We start from the raw sequence: 15,921 nt of genomic DNA, 5'->3' as shown, positions 1-15,921 counted from the left end.
ATTTATAAGAGCATTTTTTAATAGCAAAGGTGTCGAATAAAGTTAGTATCTCCTTCATCTTTTGTTTTCTCAGTTTCTCTGCATCTTGTTTAGAAATTTTGTTAAATCTTCTTTCTTTATTGAAGACAGGATTAGCCACTGTTGATACAGTCAAGAAAAAATATGCTTGTCCAGGAAGAATACTTCTTTTGCAAGTAAAATATTTCATTGCTTTCCTCTCCATCCTTACATGCCCATACGCATGCTCATTCACACTGTTAAAACCAAGATCAATCATTAAAATAAAAGGTGGACTGTAGTACTTCTATAACATTTCTTTGCAGAGATGTAGTATTTCTTCCAGAACTTTGTTCATGATTTAAAATTAAAACCACAACAGTGCAAGAAGGTAAGAACAATTGTACTTAGGAAGCATCCTGTTTGTTATGGCGGCAAGTTTTATAGTTTTCTTAGGCAAGATGAAAAATACTTTCTTTCTGTTTGTTTTTAAACCTGCTCCCTCATCATTTTGGCAAGTGACATTAGTTCTGACACCTCACTGCTCACTGGAGCAGGTGGAGGAGGGCGACTTCTCTTACGAACTGAAGAGTCTCACTTACTAATCCCATTCTACAGGGCAGACATTCTGCACTTTTGATTAACTTTATCTGCCAAATGAGTCCTCTTGTGGAGATTTCTTTTTGAGAGGTGAGAGGCAAGAACGTGTTCAGAATGGAGGTGTGCAGAGGCCTTTTAGATGTTTGTGGGATTTTGCTGTTTTGTGCGTAACGGTGAATGTCGCCCTTGCTTTCTGTACCGTCTCGGACATCACAGGTGCCCCAGAAGGGGGAATGGGCTGGACAGAAATGCTTGCAGATCTCCAGCGTCTCTAAAAGCAGCGCTAGGTTTTTGCTTTGCGTTCAGAAAAGCTGCAGGGTTTTTAGCAGAACCTGTGCAACAAAACTTTTTTAAATAAAATGGACAGAGACGGTGCATTTAAAGGCAGTGAGAATGCAAGCTAAGTGGTTGCTTTGCTAGACAGAAATAAGGGGTGTGTGTTTTTGTGTGTGTGTGTGTGTGAGCAGCTCTCCCGTTGGCGTGGATTGCTGCTGGGGTCAGGGCTGCAGCGTGACCCGCAGTCCTGTCCATGCGGGCACCTCTTGTGGCTTCAGACTTGGTGCTGTTAAGGTAAACTGAGGAATCCTTTGCCTGCCTTTGTGAAGTGAGTCGAACAATGAATTCATTTTAAATTGGGCTGTTGGTTGCAATCTAGTCCCTCCTGCTGTTACTTTCTGCTCTAATTTACACTAAAACCTGGTTCCTATTTTTATTCAAACATATTTTGTGCACTGAAATTAGGAGGGGTGGAAATACTATACTTTTTCTTGTATAAAGGGCTTATTTTTCCTCAGGAAAAAATATGTATCTTTTTGTGGAAAAAATATATATCTCTTTAATTTGGACTTACTTCCTTTCCAGGATAAGGTAATGTTGAATAAGTACATAGAAGTGGAGGACTTTGGTTCCTCCAGACTCTGGCTCTGGCTGTGACAAGTTCTTACCTTTTTATTTCCTCACGTGTCCACCTTCCCACAACAAACTGCATTGATTTCCTCATCTCATCATCCTGCAGAGCACAGAAATCCACGGGCCAGCGAGTGCACATGAGGCACCGTGTGCTTTGGCTCTCCTGTGTCCTCAGGAAGAGTGCGAGGGACGGGAGCGAGGAGGTTGCTGTGTAAAACGTGACTTTCTTCTGGTTTTCTTTTACTGAATTTCCCCTAATCACACCCCCTTTCCCCCCTGGCTATGGGGCCTGACGTGGCTTCCAGACAAGGGCCTCTGACATTTTGCAGCTACCCTCTATTTTAAGTGTTTGGCTTGGATGGGTTGTTTTCTTGCGGTAGATTTATTAAGGTTCATGATCCGTATAAACATGCACAGATGATATCAAAGTAGCATCCTCATAGTGTTAGCTGTGTTCCTACACTGTGTCATGTTTGTCACTTATGTAGCTATTTTTACAAAATAAAGAATTACCTATGTCTACCCTTGGCTGGGTGAGCAAGATGTTTTCTCTCGTGTTAAGTTTACTGGAATTGAGTGTGTTCAACTCATTAAGAACTACCAAGCAATGTGCTAATGAGCAACAATTTTTGAACTTAAGGATTTTATTTAAAATGGTCTAAAGAACAAGGACAGGCCCGTATATCAGCATAGAAACTGCCCTGAAAATGCCAGGATAATATACTGAACACTTAAATATGAAGTGAACTGTTCATTAAGCACTGTGTGGGTAAAACGTGGTGCTCATCTGTGGTGACCAGCACCAGGGGTTTCACTGGCGTCCATAGTCACCAGGTTCTTATTTATCTAGGCTATTGCTCTCTTTGTGACTATAGCTAGAGCTATGCAGTGATGACAGCGCGTGAGAACTATTTAAAAGGACTTCAGTAACCACAGACCCAAACTCATTTCTAATGGTTTGTCTGCTTCCTGCTGCGTTTCTGCACTACCCTGTGTCGGGCATCGAGCTTTCCTGGTTTATGTTGGATCGTTCTTTTTTGTCCCCTGTGTGATAATTTGGTGGGTGCTGAAGGCGCTGCCTCCAAGCCCGCTTTCCTCCCTTTGCATGGGATTTCTGCCCCACATAGCTCGTGTCTAACCCCGTGCTGTCATGTGGAGCTGCACAGGACGCTTGTGCGCCTGTGTCACCGCGCGGCCCTGCACAGGCGGCAGCCGGGGCCGTCACCCGTCCCTTCCCCACTGCTGATCCTCGCCGCCATCGTGACGCTCTCCGGGTAATTAAGAGTTTTTCCACATATTTGCTAGCTTGGTACAGAAAGATGTATTGGGCAAATGTCTATTGATCTAAAACAGTAATTTATGTCAGTGCCCAATTTTTTGAACTGTTGCTTATGTTTAAAGTGTAGTTCTTAAAGTAAATCTGTCACACAGTTGCATCAGGCCTCTGTGAGCGAGCGCTCCAATAGACATCATTTGTTTTCTTCTCACTGCTTGAAGATCTGGTGTAAGAAATTTTAGCATAAAGCCTGATAGACTTTGCTTGAGCTGTGCTGATGAAGCACTGAGGAAAAAGCAGTGCAGAAGTCGGTACCTGCAAGGAAGCTGGCTCAGAAATGCCAGAACAAGAAGGAAGGACGATTCCTGCAGGGTTTTGGCCACTTGTGCACAGCAACTGCTGATCCCCTGAAGCATGAGGGAGCAGAAGCTGGACACTGATGTAAATCCCATGTTCGTGCCAGGTTAATGGCATCTTTGGGGCAACATTATATAAGAAGGGAAACTATGTTTTCATTAGAAAATGTTCTAAAATTTGTTGCCTTAACTTTGAAATGGACACTTGGAAATATTAAGCTCAATTAAAAGCTCAACTTTTATGACTGGTAGCCCATCAAGCTATAATATCTTGTCACTCTGAGAAAATTAGCAACTGAAAAAGGCTTCAGGTTGTCTTGTGGAAACCGGAGACTGTCTAAGCAATGTTTATTTCCTGTCAACTTTAATAAACATGTTTTCGTGTGAACTAGTTGATTTAATTGGCTATCTCTAAAAAAAAGTCATGTTTTTCTTCTGCTTGTGCATGTCTTCTTAAATATCATTCATCCAGGTTTCTTTCTTCCCTTGATTTATGATAAGCAGTATTTTAAAAAAATCAACAGTTTAAAATGTCAGCAGGGATTGAGTGTGTTTGCCAGCCTGGAAGTAGGATTTTTAGGAAGCTGGTGTGTCTGGCCAAGAACTCCTCCAGCTGAGGGTCACACTGGGTCTTGTGCAGCGGCATCTCCGAGGCATCTCCCATCTCATTTTCCCAAAGCTGTGTTGGGTAAGAGCAGTTCCCGGGTGTTGGTATCGCCTCTTTGAGCCAGTATTCAGTGGTTTCAGGTTAATGCATGTCCCTAAATCCTGCAGTGCTACCCGCACTAGGTGAAAAGTGAGGCAAGAGGAGCAAATCTCTGCTCCTCCAAGTGCCCTGCGTACTCGTGGATAGAAACCATGGAGCCCGGGCTTGTTTTTCTCTGAAGCTAAGGGGAAGAAATAAATCTTCAGGGAAGCTGTTAAGGGTGAGTTTTCAGAAAGGTCAGCTCCGTGGTGTTCTCTGGGTTCCAGAAATGCTTGTTCATTCAGTTGCAATGCTGTTGGCAGCTTAAAATATGACCATGGATGTTTTGGGGGAGGATAATCTATTAATCAGCACTTCATCATCTACAACTGCTTATCTTCTTTTTTCTGTAATTCCTCTTTTTAGTTGGACATTGGCATTGTCTACATACTTCATATCATCCATCAGCAGGAATGAGTGAAGTACACAGCAATATATCAGCTTGACTGGGCTCAATAAAGCCAAGGAGAAGCAGAAAATTATTGCAATAATCTTAAATCTTTAATGATAGTGGAGTTAAAAAAAAAATCACTTTCTTTACTCATTACTGTAGCAATAAAGCCCTGTGCTAGTACATAGTTCTGATGTGACACAAAGTATCTTATTCTGTAAGTAAAGATCCTGTTTTTCTCTAGAAACTTTTGGAACAAATACTGTCTAAACTGCTTAATACTGACTTTTAGTTGTTCTTGGAGAACATCTATTCCAAACTATTTAAAAAAAATTAACCGAGCATTTGCAGGAATTAATTTTACCCCAACTGTGCTGCTTTTGTGTGGGTTTTACAACCAAGCAAATTGCATTGGCGTGTGCAGGTATGGAACATGTGTGGAAAAGAGTGGACATGCTTCAAAGGCAAAGAGCAAACCAGGCAACCTATGGCTGGCTGAGCATATCCTCAAAACCAGGCTGGGAATAACGGAATTTTTCCCTTTAGATTAAAAACATACATGATGACTATTCCCATCACCTTCATGCTGGTGGGATTTTGTTCGGAACTGATGGAGGGGGAGAGGGACCCTGGTGGGAATCATAGACATGGAAACAGGGAACGATGTGGGACCTTGAGCGTTGGTGGCTGAGTGGGAGGGAACAGGGGACCCAGGCTGGTGCTCCAGCATGTTTTCATTTAGCCTGGGACATCCATGTCAGCAGGTATATTGAGATTAAGCTTTCAAGACTTGACTTGACAAGTTGAAAAGCGTTGGGGTTGGCTGTGTGGTGGTGGATGGTGCCGAGCGTTGGCGCTTGCAGAGGAGCTGGCTCTGTACCAGGCTGCACCCTGCCCACACGCTGCTGGAGGACGGATGGAAGGTGGTTTCAGTGGCCATAAAAACTGCACTTTCCATTGGGGATCAGCCAAGATCAGATTAAAGTTCTGATTTAAATTTTCCACAATAGTGTATGTGTGATAACTTTTCCTTTCTCCATCCTCTGAATGATTTTGTCTATTCTAGATGAATTTATCTCATTAGGAATGAGAAGTATCCTGGATTCAGGACATGATCTGTGAAGCATCTTTCTTGACCGAATCTAGATTTACTGACTTCATGTTGCGCCATTTATCTGACCTTCTTTCCCTTTGGAGGCCTTTGGGAATGTGAGGAACTAAATATGCAAGGGTTTGGGATGCTTCTGTGTGATGAGGATGCCTTTAATAAAATACTGTGTGTTTTAACTTGGGATGTGATGCCCAGTGTGTGGAAGAGGCACCCTTTGAAGTTGGGATTTTTGTTGTAGTATGTTTGGGTGGGTTTTTTTGTTTGTTTGTTGTTTTGTTTTTCTTCCTAAATAAATCCATCCAGGACTTCCAAATCTGTTCTGCTTTCAGGTATTCAGTATGTAATAAGATGTTGCTCCTTGCTTCAGGCTGCAAATGGAAATGCAATGAAATGATTAATTTTAAAGCACAAGTCTAAACATAATTATGGCAGGATGCTTCACTGAGATTACAACCTTGAAGTTTTGGACTGCAACTGCAAAGATACAGTTCCCCAGGGAAACCTCCCGGCAAATCTAAGAGGACAAATAGGAATCTGGTAGCTTAGACCACGAGCACAGTGAAGGCACATAGATGATGTATAACAGAATGGCAGAAGCAATGGAAGATGCATTTCAGAAGCAATAACATCTGTCTGGGCTCCTGAAAAATGCCCTTGGGAGATGCTCTTTTAAGAGTTTAAAGTGTCTGCTGATGACAGCTATCATTCCAAAAAAAAAAAAAAAAAAAAAAAACTTTGCCTTAGGAGCTATATTTAGCTACCATTTATTTTAGCTGTAGAACACTACTCCTTAAATATGCAAACTACTTTCAAGCATAGTCGATTTTTATTCAAAGTATTTGTGATACGTTGCAAATATTTGGATCCATGAGCTAGCTCTGTTTAGAGGATTACAAATGCGTAAATATAGATACTAATACTCCCAATAGACTACCTTTTAAGATGTGGTGGAAATATTAACACCTTGGTCAAAAACGTGCAGTTTCAGCCGAAGCAATATTTGAAAATTCATTTGATCTGCATGAATAAGAACAAGTCTTTTCTCCCTGATTATTCTTTGGAGGGAACCCTATTCAACTGCTTTGGTTTTGCCTGAAAGCCATAGTTAGCACTAATTGAGCAGAGTGTAAGGAAGAGTATTTTACCAGTTCTTTGTGTGTGATGAGGGAGGATTGGGGGAATATATATCCACTTGCTATGCTTATATAGCAGTTCATAATGCTGAAATCTTGGATCACGTCACAGTCTTCTCTGTGAATTAGAGGCAATATTAATATCCCATTTTGTCAGGGGAGATTGAGACTTGAAGAACAGAGGAGCTGCGTCTTCTCATCATCTTTCTTTTCTGGAGAATTATTTCACTTGTGCTGCCATAACCTGCTACCCTGTCTGTCCTCACAGCTGACCCCCTTAGCAAACTGTGGAAGTGCTTCAGTCAGTTCAGGTATCTTACAGGACCCTATGGTTACAGTTTTGAACTTGGGCACACTCTGTGCCTAGCACCCCACCCCACACCGAGGGCTTTTCCCTTAATTCCAGGGCAAGGGAAGACACAGATTCCCGCAGCTGAAGTCTGCATCACTTTTGTGTTTGTCCAGTTGCATCAGTGGCAAATCTCCTTGCTCCATGTACCAGGATACTTGGGAAGTAGAGGGCTGAGTACTCGGTGTGTAGAGGGCGTTGCTGTGGGGATGGCTCCATGCAGATTGTGTGATCCAGGAGCTTGGTTCTCGCCTTGCCCAAGAGCAATGCTGTGCAGCAGCTACTTTGCAGTGCCGGGGCAGGTAGGGCCCTGCCGCGCGGTGCGGGTGTCCTGAGCCCACGCCCGAGGGAGCGGGGTGGCGCGGGGCCCCTCGGCGCGGTGGCCGCAGAGCTGCTGAGAGGCTGCTCCTCTCCACAGCTCCCCGGTGCCTTTCCTGCACGTGTACAAGCAGAGATTTATGTAAAATAAATCAGGGAAAGAAAAAATAACCCTGCCTTAGCAGAAGATAACTTATCTGTGATTCTTTTTTTTTTAATATCTCCTTCATTTTGTTCTTTTAATGCTATTTCTGTTAATATCATTACCTTTATATTAAGAGCATTTAATATTTTTATATTATCTTACAACAATGTTGGTGCCCGGTTCAACTCCATCTGTTTTTTTCCAAGTGCCTTTCTTTCGTTTCTGCTGTTATTTACTTTAGGTGAGCAAATAATAGGAATATTTAATGTGAATTAGCTCATTTGGAGCTGTGATCTTCTCAGTAAAAATCACCCTGTGCATGTCTTCCGTCAACTGGAATTTATTTTTTGGGGAGAATTTCCTCTCCCAACTGTCTTTTTTTTTTTTTTTTTTTTTTTTAACATTCCTAATAGTACTGATTCCGATATGTCCACTTCTCAGTTGTTGCAGACAAGTTTGTTAAGGTTTCTAATTGATCTCTATCTGCCAAATCTCATGTTCTATAATCTATTTTACTTCTGCCGTATTTACCTTTGACCTTATTGATCAAGAAATCCTTTTGCATCATTCATCTTTTCCTTCCAGCTTTCAGAGCCTGTTGCTCAAGGGATTTAATAGTGCATTTTATATCACAGTACTTGCAACAATAACATCTCTAATATTTCATTTAGTTGTAAAAGATACCTCAAAATTCCCTTCTTGGCCAATTAGTGTTTGCTGTGTAAAATACATTTCTGTCAGTGTTGTTCTTGATGAATGTTTCCTCTTCTGAAGTTTTCTACTTACTCTTCCCTTTTAAGGCACAAGTGTGTTAAGTTCATGACTTGCCGATTCACATCAAGTATCTCTGAGAGGCAACTGCCATGTCATCTCTGAAGTATCTGCAACATCTGTGCTTTAAAGAGTAATGCTGACCGAAAAAGGCGAGGGGGGGACCGAACTTTGGTGCCTCAAGGATTCTGAATGCTGCCTCACCCATGTCTGGGCCTTCCCCCTTCCCAGAGAAGGCTGCTTCTGTTTGTTGAACTCGTCTGTGTATTTATGTGCACCTGCAAAGATAAAACCAGCAGAATGTGCCGATTCGTGCACATTTTCTAACATAGTTACGTGTATGTCCTCTTCTGTACTACAGCACGTGGAGGAGGGTTTAACAGAAGGGGAGAGAAACACACTTTCCTATAGAAACCAGCAAAGGATTTGGGGCTTTTTTGCTATCGATTTTTGCCATTGTGCTCTCAAAACAGTGAATAGTCACAAAGTTTTCCAGCTGCAGTTCCCACAAGTGTTCCAGAATTTAGTAGCACCTGGAACATTCATGGTGGTTTGTGTTTTCTTTCAGGTGTCCTCAGGGGATATAACCTGGTATAGTTAGGAAAATGCCTATGGATCAGACTGACTTGCTCCGAAAGAGCCTACAGCTGAGTTCCCTGATGTGGTACAGAGCCAGTTCCTGGCCTTAGAAAAGAGTCTCTGTAAATCAATGAAGCTGGGTTAGGATTTAGGCAGTTAGGCAGATGTAGCCAATGCTTTCCAAGCTAATACAATAGCAGAATGGCAGAGATTCTGATTGCTCTCTGTAAATGGACCAAAAGGAAGGTAGAAATGTTATTTAAGCTGAAGGGCAGCATTAGCACCGTGGATAAACTGTCCATGAATGAATTTAATTTGGTACGAAGAGAGTTCCTAGCCACTTGAGTGGTGAAGTTCTGGAGCGACTTTCCACTTAAAGTAGAGGGGACAAGAAACAAAATGACCTCTAAGATGGATCTTGCTCATTTGTGAAGAGGTTGTGTTGTGTGGTGGCCCATGAGAGCAGGGAATTGCATTTGATGACCCAGGAGGTCCCTCCCAGTCTTTCTTCCTATGAAGATGCGATCACTAGAAAAAGAAATAAAGCTTCTTGTGTGCTTCACTGGGTGCAAAATCACTTCTGTAATAACTCTAAGAATCCATTTGGAAATAATTAGTAGAATTACCAGTTATAATCTGAAGAAACAGAAAACTGAAGTGAATTCAAGTCCTTTTTGTTGGAGAGAGGGTTGTCTTCTCAGGGCCTAAACAGCAAGACTGCAGCATGGGTGTTTCCTTAGACAAGGAAGTGTCCACATGTGGCTAAAGCACAATCCTTTGCTTGTGTTTATAAATGAATTTATAACATGATGCCGTTTATTCTGTCTTTATTTTATCAATGTGTGTTTTTAGCTACCCATCCCATGCACTGACAGCTTATGATGACAGCGTTTAGATGATTAAAAGAAGAAACTGCTGGTATTTAGTGAATGTGCAAGATAGAGGTGCCAAAGATTCCTTTTTCTTCCCAGAAAGCACGCGCTCCCTGCTGGTGCCAGCGTGCGAGTAATCGGGGCTCCCAGGTGGGTGCTGATTCTGTTTTTCCATCCAGGTCTTAGAGCTGCTTGCCTGGCTCCTGTTTGTGCGGACAGAATCTGTCATGTGGAGGTTCCCGAGGCCACTGGCCGTATTGCTGAGCACATCACACCAAACAGAGCAACGGGGCTGGAGACCCAAGTTTGTTCTGTAAAGTATAATCAAAACATTAACAGTAAATCACAGGACTTTGTGCTTTGCTACAAATACTGTGATTCAAAGTGTGGAAAAGGAACCAATGTGCTTCCAACTTGGTATAAAATAAGCAGAGGAAAATAGGTGGATCTGTCAAGTTGTTAAAAGATAATGTTGAAATATGCAGCAATCTGCTCAGCAGTAAGGCAGTCAAAGATGGTAAATATTAGTCTAGAAAATGGGAAAATAGTTCTCTTTTTTTACATTAGTGCTTTGAAAATAACTTGTATTTGATTTTGCATTTTAATATCTGTATCCTTAACCCACCCTGGAAAGTTTAAGTGAAAAAACATTATGAAGAAGCAGCTATTATGTCAAACTGCTTTATGACCTTGTAGAACAGAAATGCTTTTGGTTTTGAAAAAAAAAAAAAAAGAAGAAAGAGGAAGTAAGTATTACTCAGGCAAATCTAGTTTTAGTTTAAACAAATGTTTAAGGTTCACTTACACTACAAAATCCTAACGACTCTGGAGACCTGACGAGAAGGAACAAAAAGTTGCCACAAAATTACAAAGTCACCTTTTACATTATCAGTCGCCATAAATCTCCCCAGTGCACTTAGCAATCTACAAGGTGGTTAAAATATATTGGCTTACAATGGCAAAAGGATCACTGATCACACTGCACTTGGACAACCCCAAAGTCAGACTGTCTACAGGGTGCAAACACGAAGCCTGTGGTTTTAGTTTCATGTGTGGGAATGCAGGAGCACATCAGCTTGAAAAACGTGTCATTGCTCTTGGCATTGCTGGTAGTTGGTCAGTCTCATGAGTGCACATGAGTCAGTTGGGTACAGTGTCACTCACATTCAAATTATAACTTGGCTGTTTTAAGGGCGTGAAGAATTTGGTGGATGTTACAAAAGGCAAGAAAGTGCCATCAATCCATTGGGATTATGTTCAGCCCTCGCCACGTCAGGCATACAGCTCCGATAGGAATGAATTGATGATCCTATTTAGCTTCTCAAAGATCATTAATAAGTGATACACTTAGCTCTATGGTGCTTTACTGTCGTTCAGTGCTAAGGAATGCAACTGTGTGAGGTTTGGGGTGGGCACTGCTGGTTGTGCTTCCTGGAGTTAAGGTTACCTTGCATGTCCCTGCTGTGAGATTTGTGTCTGCTGAGTGGAGCTTTGTCAAACTGAAGTATGCTTGGCTGCTGCAGTGGGATGAATTTGAGAATTTGTCAGCAGAAATAATGGCCCTTTTTCTTGGAAGGAGACTAAATTCTTAATTGTTGGCTGAAAAACTCCAACACTTCAATATTTCAGGCCAGAGGCTGTGTCTAGAGGGTTGCTCTGTTGCTGAATCTTTTGTTCTTCTCAAGAATCCACCTAACTCTTGCCTAGGCAGTTGTAGATGAGAGCTCGGCCTCCACGTGCCCTTGTGCTGCCAGCAGCTCAACAACTGCCACAGTCCAGAGGTAATTAAACACTGAGTGCTAGTGTAATGTGTTTGTCTGTGTTTACTGCTGGGTGCTCAGCCAGCCACATTTCATCTGGAAATGTTGATCATTTTCATGCAACTTTATTCCTATAGTACAGCTCCACGGGTTAGCAGGGCTGTGTGCCTTTCCCTTCACCTCTGCTTTTGCAGAGACATTCTGCCATCAGCAATTGGAAAGAATGTGCCCAGAATAGCTTTTCCTGATTCCTTTGAGTATTCCTGGGGACTACTGATGGATCAACATTAGGGGCCCATTTAAGGTGTTCCCGAGTCTGGGTGGCAAACGTAGCAAGGCGAAGGCTCTGTTGCTTTTGAGGTTGGTAGCACTGCCTCTTGGGCTGGGATGGCAGAGGAGTGTGCAGCTGGAGGGCAGTGGGAGGGTCAACACCACCTGCCTCCAGCTGCTGCCCACCGGTGCCTGGCACTGGGAGGGCCAAAACTGGAAGCACCTCAGGCTTCACAGGCACCTTCTTATCTCTCTCTCTCTCTCTTTTTTTTTTTTTTTTTTTTTTTTTTTAAGGTTTTTTCCCCTAGGGGTAGAACCCAGCTTTGCTTGTTCTTTGCCCAGTCCCTGAAGCAGCAGTGCCCAGCATTCATTATGCACTATAAATTGCAAAGACATTCTAATTAGACAGCTCTATAATCTCCTGCTGCTTTGGATCAAATGTCTTCCGGTGTAAACAAAACCCCATCGTGCTTTAAGAAGTGTGTCAGATCAAGAGCTGTTGCATCATGTGAGCTTAATCCAGTGCGATTTGCTCTAAAATCAGGCTTTTTGGTGGGGAGGGAGTGTTGGTCTGCAGCGTACACTCTAAGAAGGTTGCTTTACGAGAAGAGCATAAAAATACGTAAGTGTTTATCGCTGCCATATGTTTTCTTTTATTTCAGGGCATTTGGTTGGTGATGCAGTTATACAAGGGAGCCAAAATAGTTTCTTTCATGTGCTTTGCCTGCCAGTGTGAAAAAAGTCTAACACCTAATGTCTAAAAGACATTAAATTGAAGGGAGAAGCATCTGTGCCAGAAAATATAACACTGAAATTGAGAAGTGACTTATATACAAAAGTAAAAAGAATATGTGGGAGACTGTAAGTGAGGAACAGTTCCTGTGCAAGTGCTTGGTTTCACTCTGAGATAAGAAGCAGCTCTGGGCCTATGTGGGTCATTGGCTTCTGTAACAATATACCTTAAAGAGAGTCTGTAAAGTATCAAGAGCAGATTTTAAATGTATTAATTACAGTATCATGTGAAAATACAAACTCCTCTGAGAGGTCAAGAGCAAAACTGTTCTGTTTTGCTGAATCTGCTGTGAGTAGATTTTCTTGGCATGAAAAGTTCCAAAATAGGGGCTTTCAGCCAGGGGACCCTGGCTGCTGCTAGCTCCTGACTTCGCTGTTTGGAATGTGGGCATCTTAGGAACTAGCTTGTTGTATGGGAAGCCACATGTTAAGCCTGGAAGGTAGCGGTGTGTGTTACTAAACTGAGTAATCTGAGGTCAGCCACTGACATATGGTGGTGATTAAAAACAGGCCTGAAGATGGTGGGAGCAAGTAACCTTTAATTTAACGGAGTGAAAAGCCTGCTGCAGACCAGCAGTTACACAGGCTGACGTCAAAGGCGCCTCTGGTGCAATGAATCAGTTACTGAGCAAGGAATGGGTTGAAATGTGAAAGTAGAAAGTGCTAAATGCACGAGCTGGTGGACATGTTGATTATGTCAGCATGTTTCTGACCAGCTCTTCAGGGCATACGGTTCACCTGAAACATCTCCTAATGGGTAGGGATGCTGTAACTTGAAAGGGTTTGGTCATTTGCAGCACCGTTGATATCAGCTCTTGGCCGCAGTTGTTTTACCTGCCAAAAGACACCAGCTTCTCAACAGAATTTCCAAAGCGGGGCTGGGAGCTGTACTGCTCCAGAGCCAGAGCTACGTGTTGTCTGTCCTCAGAGCACGTAATGACCATCAAAGTAGGGAGAGGATGCACAGACTTTCCTGGAATATAAGGAGGAACAAAAGGAAAAATGTGAATATTTCTATCTTTAAAAATCCTCAAACTTTAGTGGTGTCTTGTGATTGGCATTGGAACAATCAGTTCCTCAGAGGTCAGACTTTTTACAGATAAAGTCAAAATTATACTGAGAAATGGTGAACTGCTTGAGATAACTGACGACCTGACAAGGAGGCTGAAGGTTGGCAGGCAGGTTGGCAGTAAACGTGTAGCTGATCCTGCAGATTCCTCTAACTAACAGCTTGTCACCGGGAGGAACTTTCCTATGGCAGATAGACAGCAAGCAATTTGAAAACCTTATTGATACAACTGGAGGAAAAGGTTAAAACATAGTAAAAATGTGTTAAAGTAACATAGAGATGAAATCAGTGAGGTTTCTTTTGTTTTTTAATGTACCAGAAAAGGATTCAAAAGAAAGAGTCACTTGCTGAGTTCTTCTCTAAAAGGCAAAGGCTTCTCTATTTGTGCTTTGCTTGTGAGGCTGCAGAGAAGCTCAGAGCTGGCATGGGGGAGCAGGAGGAGGGACACTCAAGAGCCAGAACAGGGCAGGTTTCCTGATTGATCCTGGGCCTAGATTAAATTCTATTACATTTTAAAAGAAAAAAAAAAGAATTGTGGCTGTTTTTTATATGTATTTGGATCATGACAACCTTGCAAAGGAATTAGTTCTTAGTAGCTTAAAACTTGTTTTCTTCGATATAAAATGAAATATATAACAGAAGATAAGTGCACATAAGAGAAATCTTCTTTAAGAATCGAACCCTAGAGCAGATGGCCCAGAGGGGTCATGGAGTCTCCACCCTTGGAGACACGCAAAACCCAACTGGACACGGCCCTGCACAACCAGCTGACCCTGCTTGAGCAGGGGGCTTGGAGCACGTCATCTCCAGAGGCTCCTTCCAGCCTCAGCCAATTCTGCCTTCCTGTGTTTCCAACATTTTTCTGTAGTTCATAGACTGAGGCTTTTCAATCCAATTTTCAGCCTGAAGCATATTTTTATGACCAAGTTTAAACTCCTGATAAGAGGTTTATAAGGGAAGTGCTGACAAAACCTTTATGACAACAGTGCAAATGTGCAACTGTTATATAAAGAGAGCTTGGTAAAAGGTCTGGAGTTAGGGATTGACCTGAAGCTCATGCAAGTCAATGCAGTAGGAAAATTACAAGTCTCTCATGATTTTCTGCATCACGTAGCCCTTTAATATCTGTTTTCAATTTCCTCTTAAATTAGTAGAGTATCTATTTCATAGTGTATTTGATCTGATTTTCTTGATGTGCTTTCAAAAGCCATTATCAGCAGGAGAACCATCTGAGCTTGCTTTTATTTGTGTGAGAGTTGTTTTCATTTATTTTGAAACTCATCAGGTTTCTTATCTATCTTGTGTTGCTCTGGGATTGTATTGTTTGTGTAGTGATACGTTTTCTCTTTGGAGAGGTGGTCATACAAATACAGTATCTATTATTATTTTAAATATATGGCTGCTTAATTTGTGGACTTAGACCCAAAGGCTGTGGGCCTCATTTTTCAGTGTCACTCGTGGGTGGGATGTTGTGAAGATGTGGGTCTTCCCTGTGCTGTCCTGGGGTTGTTTCATTTCTGCACTGAGAACCGTAATCTGATGTTGCCGGATTGTTGCCAGCTGGCTCCAATTCCGCAAGGTGCAGGCACTCTCATTTCCCATTAATTTCAGCAGCATTTGGGAGCCTCAGCACCCTGAGGCCGAATTATGCAAAGCCTCTTGGGCCCCACGTCAGCGTGAAGAGCTTAGTTAAGAGAGTAGATCTGTTCTTCAGCCTGCCTGGCTCCTGGGAAAGGAAGGTGGTAAAATCTGGGCCTTCAGTCAGAAGAATCATTTTTTTTGGGTAGGACTGCTGAGTGTAGACCTTGACACTGATGGATACCTCCCATTTCACATGAGGAAGCTCTTATCCCAATTTCCTGAGTAAAATATTTCAGTGCAGTTATTCATACTTAGGGCTAGCTGTGTTTTGTTTTTGCTGTTCAGGCAGGTTTCAGAAGCACTCTGGTTAGGAAACAGATGTGTGCCACATACTATTTCATGTCTGAATTCTTTTCCCTATGAAATATATTTTTTAAGTGATAGCAAAATATGCATTTGTGTTTTTAACTTTTTTAATTGAAGCTTCTATATAGTTACAGTCAATGTTAAAATATATCCTATTTGTGCTGAGCTCCCCTTGGTCACAATCAGTGTTTAATAATTTCTTTTATCATAGAATCAATATATATGAGCTGACTTTTAAAAATTCTGTATCTGTTTCTTCCAGTAGTCTCTAGAAAGTAAAATCACTAGGTGGAAAGTCTTTTTTATTTAGGAAAACAGGTCATGCTAATGGTTCCTCAGTCAGCAACAAAGACCTGTTGGAGAAGATACTTATTTTATGGTTCGCTGACCTGGCAATTTGATCAATATTATTTTGAATTAGTCTTTTTTTTTATTATTTTTATTTTTTTTTTTTTTTATTTTTTTTTTATTTCACTGGTGACATCTCTTTTTACAGGTACACTAAATGCATGCCATAAAACTGCTCCGGAC

The 15,921-nt window shown here is 41.9% G+C and overlaps 1 long non-coding RNA gene across 1 annotated transcript in view; it reads left to right on the top strand.

Annotated features, from left to right (window-relative positions):
* Positions 1 to 15,921, top strand: part of LOC112949867 — a 111,172-nt gene that overhangs the window by 23,823 nt on the left and 71,428 nt on the right. The gene's annotated exons all lie outside the window — the stretch shown is intronic.

The sequence above is a fragment of the Nothoprocta perdicaria genome, unplaced genomic scaffold (genome assembly GCF_003342845.1).
Source record: "Nothoprocta perdicaria isolate Ctin4 unplaced genomic scaffold, notPer1 scaffold_30, whole genome shotgun sequence".
Taxonomy (NCBI): Eukaryota; Metazoa; Chordata; class Aves; order Tinamiformes; family Tinamidae; genus Nothoprocta; species Nothoprocta perdicaria.
Note: the sequence above shows the minus strand (reverse complement) of the source record. Positions and strands in the feature narration are given on the sequence as shown.